Source organism: Chiloscyllium punctatum, chromosome 10 (genome assembly GCF_047496795.1).
Source record: "Chiloscyllium punctatum isolate Juve2018m chromosome 10, sChiPun1.3, whole genome shotgun sequence".
Taxonomy (NCBI): domain Eukaryota; kingdom Metazoa; phylum Chordata; class Chondrichthyes; order Orectolobiformes; family Hemiscylliidae; genus Chiloscyllium; species Chiloscyllium punctatum.
This window is the reverse complement of record NC_092748.1, coordinates 96729241-96741299: the sequence shown is the minus strand read 5'-3', so window position 1 is coordinate 96741299 and position 12059 is coordinate 96729241.

Here is a 12059-nt window from a genome sequence, read left to right as displayed (position 1 = left end):
ATTGACCCAGCATGAAGAGAGTATATCCAATGTCTTTGCCATGAGATCTCAGTTTTTAGTTCCACAAATTATGATGGCTAAGTGCCTTGTGAACAATAATTTCATGTGAGATAATGGAAGAAAGTGGGTATTTATTATCTTCCATGTCCTATTCCCATGACAAGAGCCATCAAATTTGATAAAAGTAGGAATATTGTGGGAACACTGTCACCTGCAATCTCCCTTTGGATTGCACAGCACACTGATTTAGAATAATATTGCTATTGTTTCCTTGCCACTGCATCAGAGTCTGAACACAACACTGAGAGAATGCAGCAGTTTAAGAAGGCTCAAAAATAGAAATCGCTGAAAAAGCTCAGCAGATCTGGCAGTATCTATGAAGTCATGATGTGGAAGTGCCGGTGCTAGACTGTGGCGAACAAAATTAGAGATCACACAAAACCAGGTTATAGTCCAACAAGTTTATTTGGAAGTATTAGCTTCGGTGCACTGCTCCTTCACCAGGTAGCTAGCGGGGCAGGATCATCGGACACAAAATTTATGATAAATAAATTTACTATAAATTCTGTGTCTTTTGATCTTGCCCCACTAGCTACCTGTTGAAGGAGCAGTGCTCCAAAAGCTTCTACTTTGAAATAAATCTGTTGGACTATAAGCTGGTGCTGTGTGATTTTTAACAGTGTTTGTGAGGGGAAATCAGAGTCAATGTTTTGGGTCTGGTGAACCTTCCTCAATTTAAGAGGGTTGTCCATCATCTTCCTTTCAGAGCAAATAGAGGTGGAAGGAAATACAATATGATGAATATCTTATGAACAAACATTGCGAAAAATAGGAATGGTTGGTATATGTATGAGCCATATTAAATCATATATATCATATGCGAGACATGAATTTGAAAGAATTTGATTTAATTTCAGGTACATGGAGGTTTAAATCTTCTTATTAGTCCAGTAACTCTACTATTATACTACCATCCTCTTCTCATATTTGTGTCTGTCCCAAAACACCATTAAGTTTAAAATACCTGCAATTTGACATTAAGGTCCACTTTGCTACTGTCGCTACACTTCTCAAATTGCAGAGGATGGACCAATACTTTAGACAAGTGCGCTCAAACCTCACAATGGATGGGGAATTTAAATGGCTTTAATGATTATTAATAGTAGTCTCATTGACAATGTTCATTGCCATGCACCAATATAATCTGAGCATCAAACAGCTTTTCATATCTCAAAACTTAGCACAAATGCCTGAAAAATCTCTTAACTTCTTTTGTGGATTGAAACCACTCAAGGAAAAGAGCACTTCATTGGTGTGAAGCCAAAGGGGCAACATCTGATTGAATAGGTCATTCAAGAATAAAAGATTATTAATTATCAAGACAGGATTCACATTCAGCATGCTCAGCCACTTAGAGTCATAGAGATGTCCAGAACGGAAACAGACCCTTTGGTCCAGCTCTTCCACGTTGATCAGACATCCTAAGTTAATCTAGTCCCATTTGCTAGCATTTGGCCCATATCCCTCTAAACCCTTCCTACAAATGTATACAAACACATGCCTTTTATATGTTGTAATTGTACCAGTCTCCACTAACTACTTTGACAGTTCATTCACTTGGTTTAGAAAAGGACTTGTAAAAGGGCATATGAAGATTTAGCTATGTTTTCTGTTTGTTAGTACAATTAGCAAAAAAAAGTGATTAAACCAACTACAATTCATCAAATTTGCTTCAGTAATTAACAGCAGTGTCTTATAAATGGGAGATTCTAATAGAGATGAGGACTTTCAAATTTAAGTTTACCTGAGAAACAACCATCTAGAAATTCAGCTATATGAAACTTCAAAGCCTGTTGAGGCTCTTCATCTTGCAAAACCTTCTCTTGGACTTTCAACTTCATTCAAAGAGCCAAGCATGCTTCTTGGGAAAGGAAGACTGCAATGCAGGGACTCAACCATGTATGCAATTGAATTTCTACCTTTTCCTGTGATCAATCTTTTAGTGTGTGAATGTGCCTGTGGGAATGAGTGTGTGAGATATTGTATTTTAAATCTATGGAAGGGGGTGAGAATAAGTACAATTCTTTATTTTAAAATTTACATATACTTGCTGCTGGAACTAATTAGTTGGGAGATATACACCGATGATAAGAAAACTCACCCCTTCAATACACAACATGAAATTCACAGGCCGTAGGGGAGCAAATTCTGTTATTGGTTTACGAATTCAAGTCAGTGAAAGGTAATCCTACCTTTATTCTTGAATGACTGCTTTTATTCTTGAATTGCTATCCTTATCATAGCTACATTGACATGCTAATGGGTGGCACAGTGGTTAGCACTGCTACCTCACAGCACCAGAGACCCAGGTTCAATTCCCACCTCAGGCAACTCTCTGTGGAGTTTGCACGTTCTCTGCATGGGTTCCCTCTGGGTGCTCTGGCTTCCTCCCACAATCCAAAAAAAGTGTACAAGTTAGGTGAATTGGCCATGCTAAATTGCCCGTAGTTTTAGGTGTAGGGGAATGGGTCTGGGTGGGTTACGCTTCGGCAGGTCAGTGTGGATTTGTTGGGCCGAAGGGCCTGTTTCCACACTGTAAGTAATCTAATCTAAATACCAGACCCACAGCAATATAGTTGGCACTTAGCTACGTTCTGAAATAGGCGAAAGTGGGTACTGGAGGTTAGGGTCAAGATTAGAGTAGTGCTGGAAAAGTACAGCAGGTCAGACAGCATCTGAGGAGCAGGAAAATTGATGTTTCAGGCAAAAGCCCTTCATCAGGAATGCTCATTTCTGATGAAGGGCTTTTGCCTGAAACATCAATATTCCTGCTCTTCGGATGCTGCCTGACCTGCTGTGCTTTTCCAGCACTACTCTAATCTACGTTCTGAAATAGATGAACAAGCAAATCAGTTGCATCAAATTGCCACAGGGGCAAAAAAAAAACACTTGGTACAGTATCTGCAACAATTCATCACTATGCCCTTCTGACAAATAAATGCTATCTTTTCAAACAATGCTCACATCCCAAGAACAAATTCCAAAAGATGGGATTGCTGCAGCTTAAAGAGAAGACATATCATCATGGTTTCAGAGTGAGCAATCAATGTGGTCTTGCCTTCTTCTGAGAACAATTATTTTTAAAAGTTGGTGAATATTGAATTAGGCTTCTCATGCCTCATTGCTATCCAAAAGTATTGCAGGGAAATGTTTCATGGAGGTAGACAACCCAGTAGCATCATATGCCTAGTTTTACACAGAATTCCTAAAATGTGGAAACAGGCCATGCAATCCATTGAATTCACGGTGACACTCTATAGCGCATCCCACTCAGACCAACCCCCTACCCGATTGCCTGTAACCCTCATGGTTAATCCACTATGCACAATTTAGCATGACCAATCCACCTAATCTGTCCATCTTTGTACTGTGGAAGGAAACTGGAGTACCCAGAGGAAAGCCAGGCAAACAGGGGGAAAATATGCAAACTCCACCCAGTGCTAGAATTGAACCCAGGTCCCTGGTACTGTTAGGCAACATTGAGCCATGATGGGCAGTGACTTAGTGCATGGAGAGCAGTGCCCATAGAAACATGCCTGGCATGATTCAGTGCCTGGAGAAGTAGAGAGAATAACATTGATAGAGAAATCAAAAACCTGTTGATAAAGTGGAATAAGTTATCTGCAAAGCAGTGAAATTCTGGAAAGGGGGTTTCTCCCAGATTAGCTTTGACATTTTATTTAAACGTTGGATGTTATAACTTTTGTGTATTCTTGTTTAGAGTTTTAGTGAAAATTAATGTAAGCTAATATTACTGCCCACAGATTAGGATTTTCATAATTTTGTATAGATGTAGGAGCAGAAGTAGACCATTCAACCCTGCTCCGTCATGCAACAATATCATGGCTAATCATTTAATTCCCACCTCTGCATTCCTGCCTTTTCCATAACCCTTCATTAAAAGTTAGTCTATTTCAGCTTGGAACATTCTTAACAACCCAGCCTCCACAGCTCTCTGCAATAAAGGATTGCACAGGCTCACTACCCTCTGAGAGACAATAGACAATAGACAATAGACAATAGACGCAGGAGTAGGCCATTCTGCCCTTCGAGCCTGCACCGCCATTCAATATGATCATGGCTGATCATTCCTAATTAGTATCCTGTTCCAGCCTTATCTCCATACCCCTTGACTCCACTATCTTTAAGAGCTCTATCCAATTCTTTCTTAAAAGAATCCAGAGACTGGGCCTCCACTGCCCTCTGGGGCAGAGCATTCCACACAGCCACCACTCTCTGTGTGAAGTAGTTTCTCCTCATCTCTGTCCTAAATGGTCTACCCCGTATTTTTACACCTCGTAAATAGGTGACCCCTTACTTTGAGGTTATGTCCTCGAATTGTAGACTCTCCTACAAGTGAAAAACAAAGGTCTGCTTCTACTCTGCTAAGGCCCCGAATAATCTTGTATGTTTCAATTAAGTTGCTTCTCAGTTTTCTAAACACCAATAAATGCAGGCCCAACCACCTCTCCTGATCAGTCAATCCCTCTATACCTGGATCAACTGTCTCTGGATTAGTGGTGCTGGAAGAGCACAGCAGTTCAGGCAGCATGCAAGGAGCTCCTTGGATGCTGCCTGAACTGCTGTGCTCTTCCAGCACCACTAATCCAGAATCTGGTTTCCAGCATCTGCAGTCATTGTTTTTACCTCAACTGTCTCTGGACTGTCTCACATTTCAGATTATATTTCTTAGACAGGAGAACAGTAGCTGGTGATTGTATTCTAGATGTGGTCTGGCCTGTGCTTTGTATTGTTTATAGCAAAAATTTCCTGGTTTCATACTCCATTACCTTTGAAATTAAGACCAACATTTCATTTGTCTTCTCTACTATTCACTGAACTTGGATACCAATTTATTGCATGAATTTTATACAGGGGCATCCTGAAATTCATCTATGTCACAATTCACTGGAAAGGCAGAGGCTGAGGGGTGACCTGATAGAGGTCTACAAAATTATGAGAGGCATAGACAGGGTGGATAGTCAAAGGCTTTTGCCCAAGGTGGAAAGGTCAACTATGGGAGGGCATAATTTTGAGGCAAGAGGGGCAAGATTTGGGGGAGAAGTGTGGGAAAAAATTTGCCAGGAACACAACGTCAGTGGAGGTGGTTGAAGCAGGCACATTAGCAACTCTTAAGGCACATCTTGATAGACACATAAATGGGAAGTGAACAGAGGGATAGAAACCATGCATGGGTTTCAGTAGCAAGTCTCAGTAAGGATTAGAATTAGTACGGGCTTGGTGGATGTATTGTATTATAAAGTAACTTTTGTGGATAAATGATATTTCTCTGTAAACACAAAAAATATATGTACAAATACAGCACTTACACATGCTAGTAACTTCATAATGTTTCTTATTTATGTCTCCTGAATGGGTGATGGATACAAAGAGAATTTAATGCAGAATTGCTTTAGTCCTTTTTTGTAAAAAATAAATTATAATGTATTTGGAACAGAAAATCATTGACTTTGTTTAAACTTCTAATTCAATTCAATGGCTCCCATTTAATAAGCTGTAGCTTATTTTGTTCAAAATTTGATCACAGTTTTCAAGAGACCACACAAGAGTATAATAATACTTCATTTACAAAATTTTAACAAGAAATGCTCCCTCTTCTCAGATCACCCAGTCTTTGCTGTCCCACTGCTCCTGCCCCACACACTCCTCAGGAAGTATTACATAGGAACCAACCACTTGTGGTGGGCAAAGGTTTGCAAGTGAAACTGGATGTGTTTGAGATTTTTCTCCTTGCATTCAGGGGCATGCTCTATGTCACTGTACAACGCATTTGCAATGAGAAAGTACTTATTGGTTGAAACCTAAGAATCCTTAGAGCTCCAACATGGTGGGCTACTGCGCTACCTATCTTTTCACATGGGTAAAATATTGCCATTAATCTCTGTCTCTCTCTTCTCAGTATAAACATATCTTGTTGATACCATACATCTGTTCAAAAGTTACAATGGGAAATCAGCCACTTTCTTTTTTATCCATTTGCTATGTCTCACTTCTGTTACAGACAGGGGAGGAGAGATAAACTGAAGCTCCCCAACTCCCTTCCCTGCTGGCGTAATCTGTCTGGTTTAGTTTTGAAAAGGTCAATGAGTATGTTTTTAAACTTGCATTAGTGTGTGGTCAGTTTAAAAAAAACCAGCAGTGAATGCTTGTGGGTTTAAACAAAGAATATTATTTATTCATAAACTCACCTTGAAAGAGTGAATGTTACATCAGTCACACACCACAAAACCAGGAAATGTAGAAGTAAAGGATTCAACAAGAGGAATCACGTACCTATGACAGTTCTGAAAAGAAAAAAAAACTTTTTCTCAATTCTGGAATTATATATTAGATAGGTTCCAATGGCTGGGGTCAAATATCAGAGCTACTTAACAGAGAAGATACTTAACAGAGAACATAGAAAATACTTAACTGTATTTTTCTATGTTCTATGTTCTAAGAATATTCAATAGGTCAAGAAATCAGGTAGCTCGTGGCTGTTGTATCAGTACAGGTGAATTTTGACCTTTTAGTCAGGCGAGGACCATAAGACCATAAGACCATAAGACCATAAGACATAGGAGTGGAAGTAAGGCCATTCGGCCCATCGAGTCCACTCCGCCATTCAATCATGGCTGATGCGCATTTCAGCTCCACTTGCCAGCGTTCTCCCCGTAGCCCTTAATTCCTCTAGACAACAAGAACCTATCAATCTCGGCCTTGAAGACATTTAGCATCCCGGCTTCCACTGCACTCCGTGGCAATTAATTCCACAGGCCCACCACTCTCTGGCTGAAGAAATGTCTCCGCATTTCCGTTCTGAAATGACCCCCTCTAATTCTAAGGCTGTGTCCACGGGTCCTAGTCTCCTCGCCTAACAGAAACAATTTTCTAGTATCCACCTTTTCAAAGCCATGTATTATTTTGTACGTCTCTATTAGATCTCCCCTTAATCTTCTAAACTCCAACGAATACAATCCCAGTATCCTCAGCCGTTCCTCATATGCTAGACCTGTCATTCCAGGGATCATCCGTGTGAATCTCCGCTGGACACGTTCCAGTGCCAGTATGTCCTTCCTGAGGTGTGGGGACCAAAACTGGACACAGTACTCCAAATGGGGCCTAACCAGAGCTTTATAAAGTCTTAGTAGTACATCTCTGCTTTTATATTCCAAACCTCTTGAGATAAGAGACAACATTGCATTCGCTTTCTTAATCACAGACTTAACCTGCATGTTTACCTTTAGAGAATCCTCGACTAGCACTCCCAGATCCCTTTGTGCTTTGGCTTTATTAAGTTTCTCACCATTTAGAAAGTAGTCCATGCTTTTATTCTTTTTGCCAAAGTGCAAGACCTCGCACTTGCTCACGTTAAATTCCATCAGCCATTTCCTGGACCACTCTCCCAACCTGTCTAGATCCTTCTGTAGCCTCCCCACTTCCTCAGTACTACCTGCCTGTCCACCTAACTTCGTATCATCGGCAAACTTCGCTAGAATGCCCCCGGTTCCCTCATCCAAATCATTAATATATAATGCGAACAGCTGTGGCCCCAGCACCGAACCCTGCGGGACACCGCTCGTCACCGGTGTAAAATACTTTTAAGCCTTCAAAGACAACCTTTCTCTGAAGATAACTCATGTCAATTCTGCATTTTGGGATAGAAAGATTTCAGTACCAGACAACCAGTTTCAATTACAATCTGCAGTTTTTTTCATCCCTCTTAATGTCATGATCAGCTGATTGTTTTTTTCCCTGTATCAGAGAACAAGTTTCAGGAAATTAGTCAAAAATCGTTAATATTCAATGGAAAGTGGTCTTTCACACTTGTGGATAATTGGTCTTGTCACCTGTCCTTCATTTCTTTGCAAGCCTGGTGAAAATGTCTAGGAGTCCATCAAATGTATTTTGGCATAAACCTGGAAGAATTGTAGGCATGAATTCCATGAGGAATTTAGTATATCCTTTCAAACAGGAGATCCCTACCAATATGGTTCAGTCAGAAATATTCCAAAAGTATGAGAGCCGGGGCTGTGTTTATGCCCTGAGGAGAAAGTTTAGTAAATGTTGGAGTTTTTTGATTTCACATGGAATACTACATTTTTAGATTTAAAAGTATATAAAGATTACTATCTTTAACACTGACAAAATGCAGATCAAGACTTCCCCTCTACCATGAGGCTGTTTAAGAGAACCAGCCTCTGATAGTCATGTGATCATAGATCATTTCCCAATGATGATATACTATTCATAGAGGGTGTGCAGCAAAGATTTACTGGACTGAGTCCTGGGATGGAGGATTGGTTGTACAAGAAGAGATTGGGTCAATTGGGCTTATATTCACTGGATTTTAGAAGACTGACAGGGATTTTTGGAGAAACATATAGAGTTCTGCCAGGGCTGGATAGTGTTTCTTCAGGATGGCAGGAGTCCAGAATAGGGAATCATAATCTCAGTGCATGGGATAGGCCATTTCAGTTGAGATGAGAAATCTCTTCACACAGAGGATGGTGAATCTTGTGGAATTCTCAAGCACTGAAGACTCTGGAAGCTAAGCCACTGAAGATATTTAAGAGTGAAATAGATTCATAGAATACCTACAGTGCAAAAAGGGGTCATTTGGCCCAGCAGGTCTGCACTGACCCTCCAAAGAGTACACCCATCAGCCTATCCCTGTAACCTCTCCTATTTACCATGGATAATCCACCTAGTCTGCACATCCCAAGTCACTACAGGGCAATTTAGCATCGTCATTCCATCTAACCTGCACATCTTTGGATTGTGGAAGGAAACCAGAGCACCCAACGGAAACCAACACAGACACAGGGAGAATGTACAAACTGCACACAGAGAACTCCCCGGGCAATAGAACCTGGGTCCCTAGCGAAGTGAAGCAGCAGTGCTAACAACAATTGGTAGATACATTTCTAGAGGTCAAAGTGTTAAGGAGTAGTGGGTAAAGCAGGTATCTCTATATGGTTTTGAGATAGAGGATCAGTAATGATTATGCCGAAGGGCATAACAGACTTGATGATAGAACTGATAAACTCCAGCTTCGATTTCCTTTGTTGCAAAGTTTATTTCTCTATGTTGTAAATTATCATTTAGATTTCTTATTTACCATTAACTTGACATCTCTACCAAGTTTCTGCCTTCATTTCAGATTCACATTAATATTCACTGCGATGGTTGTACCAATCTACTCAACATTGTTCTTTTCTCTCTGAGGAGATTGAAAATTTGGGTTTTCCATGTTTTCTTTTGAACTCTATTAGGCAGATTGACAATCAACAGATGATACCAGTTTGTCATTCAGTCTGTCTTCCAGGTTTTCTGATGAACTAGTTAACTGTCTAAGAGGTTATCTCCTTGTAGGAATACATGCTTCCTGTTTCTTTGCACGATCACATTTTCTGTCTTCATTAGATAGTATTATGAATGTAACGTTATCTTAACAACTTGGTTTTTATCACAAATTTACACTGATTCTCCAGCCTGGAGAACAGAGGTCTGTCTCGTAACATATGTAGCTTCCAATGTATAACACACTGCAAGCCTGATTGATAACCTTAAACTGGTTGTCAGAATGATTCTTAGCACACGCAGGATTATTTACCAGACTGAATGTACATGTGGACACACTGTGCTCTTTCAATTCAATAAAACAGGTATCGGCAATTCTCTAATTCATTTCTCAGAGCAGAACCAACCAGTCAGAGAAATCCTGAGAGAAGAAATTCCACTTTATCAACAAAATCTACAGAATCTATTCAGTTTATAAAGTACTAAACCTTGAGAAACACTTGTGATAAACCAGCATAGAGTAGACAGACAGCAGATACCAAATGTCAATGCTGTGAAACAAGAAAAACTCACAAGTACTAACAGTACTACTGTCACAAAGATACTAAATGATGGTCAGACATGTATGACATATACATCAGACACTGAAGCAGTCATATTCAAATGCAACAAGATATGGACAATATCCCAGCTTGGGCTGACAAGTGGAAAGGAAAATTTGCTCAACAGAAATGCCACGCAATGACTATCTCCAGTAAGACACAATCTAACTACTGCCCTTTGACATTCAATAATGTTACTTTCATGGAGTCCTCCACTATCAACATTCTGGAGTTGCCACGACCAGAAACTCAACTGGGTTCATCATACAAGAGCAGGTCAAAGGCTAGGAGTATGACAGCAATGCACAAGTCCCAAGGATGATGGAATGTTCCCCACTTGCCTGGAGAAGTGCATCTCCAACAACGCTCAAGAAGCTTGACACCATCCAGGAGAAGGGAGCCTAATTGATTCACATCACATCCACTCCCTCCACCACCAATGCTCAGTAACAGCAATATGCATTCTCTACAAGAAGCACTGCAGAAATTCACCAAAAATCCTCAGGTAGCACCTTCCAAATCCATGACCACTTCCACCTAGAAGGACAAGGGCAACGGATACATGGGAAGACCTCCACCTGCAAATTCCCCTCCAAGCCACTCCCCACCCTTACTTAGAAATATATCACCATTTTTTAGTGTTGCTAGGTCAAATCCTGACATTCTCTCCCAAAGTGCATTGTGGGTCTTCCTTCAGCACATGGACTTCAGTGGTTCAAGAAGGCAGCTCACCACCAACTTCTCAAGGGCAAACAGGGACAGGCAATAAATGCTGGTCAGCCAATGATGCCCACATAGAGTCATAGAACTGTATAGAATGGAAGCAGACCCTTCGGTCCAACTCGTCCATGCCAGCCAGATATCCTAAACTAATCTCGTCCCATTTGCCAGCACTTGGCTCATATCCCTCTAAACCCTTCCTATTCATTACCCATCCAGATGCTTTTTAAAGGTTGTAATTGTACCAGCCTCCACGACTTCCTCTGACAGCTCCTTCCAAACATGCACCACCCTCTGCATGAAAATGTTACTTATTAGGTCCTTCTTAAATTTTTCCTCTCTCACCCAGTTCTGGACTCCCCCACCCCAGAAAAAAGACGCATCTTTTTACCCCATACATAGAACATAGAACATTGCAGTGCAGTACAGACCCTTTGGTCCTCAATTTTGCACCAACCTGTGAAACCAATCTGATGGCCATCTAACCTACATTATTCCATTATCAGCCATATGTTTATCCAATGACCATTGAAATGCCCTTAATGTTGGCGAGTCTATTACTGTTGCAGGCAGGGCATTCCACACCCTTACCACTCTCTGAGTAAAGAACCTACCTCTGACATCTGTCCTATATCTATTATCCCTTAATTTAAAGCTATGTCCCCTTGTGCTAGCCATCACCATCTGAGGAAAAAGACTCTCACTGTCCACCTTAGCTAATCCTCTGATCATCTTGTATGCCTCTATTAAGTTACTTATGAACTTTCACTCTAATGAAAACATGCTCAATTCCCTCAGTCTGTCCTCATAAGACATTCCCTCCATACCAGGCAACATCCTGGTAAATCACCTTTGTGCCTTTTCCAATGCTTCCACATCCTTCCTACAATTCGGAGATCCATGCCCTTCATGATTACATAAATATCTATAAGGTTACCCCTCTCCCTCCATGCTCATCCCACAAGGGATGAGATAAATGAGATAGGGAATACAGCATTATAAAAGACATATGATGCAGTCCTGAGCAAAATTGCTGATCCAACCAATTCAGTTTGGCAAGAAGTGATTCATGTCATGGACATCTCATTCATTTTTAGCATGGTACCAAAGCAAGTGACGTATTATTATCAGATCATATATAATGGAGAAAGGTTACAGTGTACAACAGTGAAATTATATGGTACAGGGGAAATAGACTTAATGTATTCTACTAGTAACTCTGCATCACAAGTTGTGTAAGAGAGGAGAAATGTATACATACCTACTTGTAAATAAGGATTCTCACATTTGAGCATGAATGGATTCATTGACCTCAACTTTACTCAAATCGCAGAGGAATTTAACTAGTTATAATCAACAACGAAAAGGTTATAA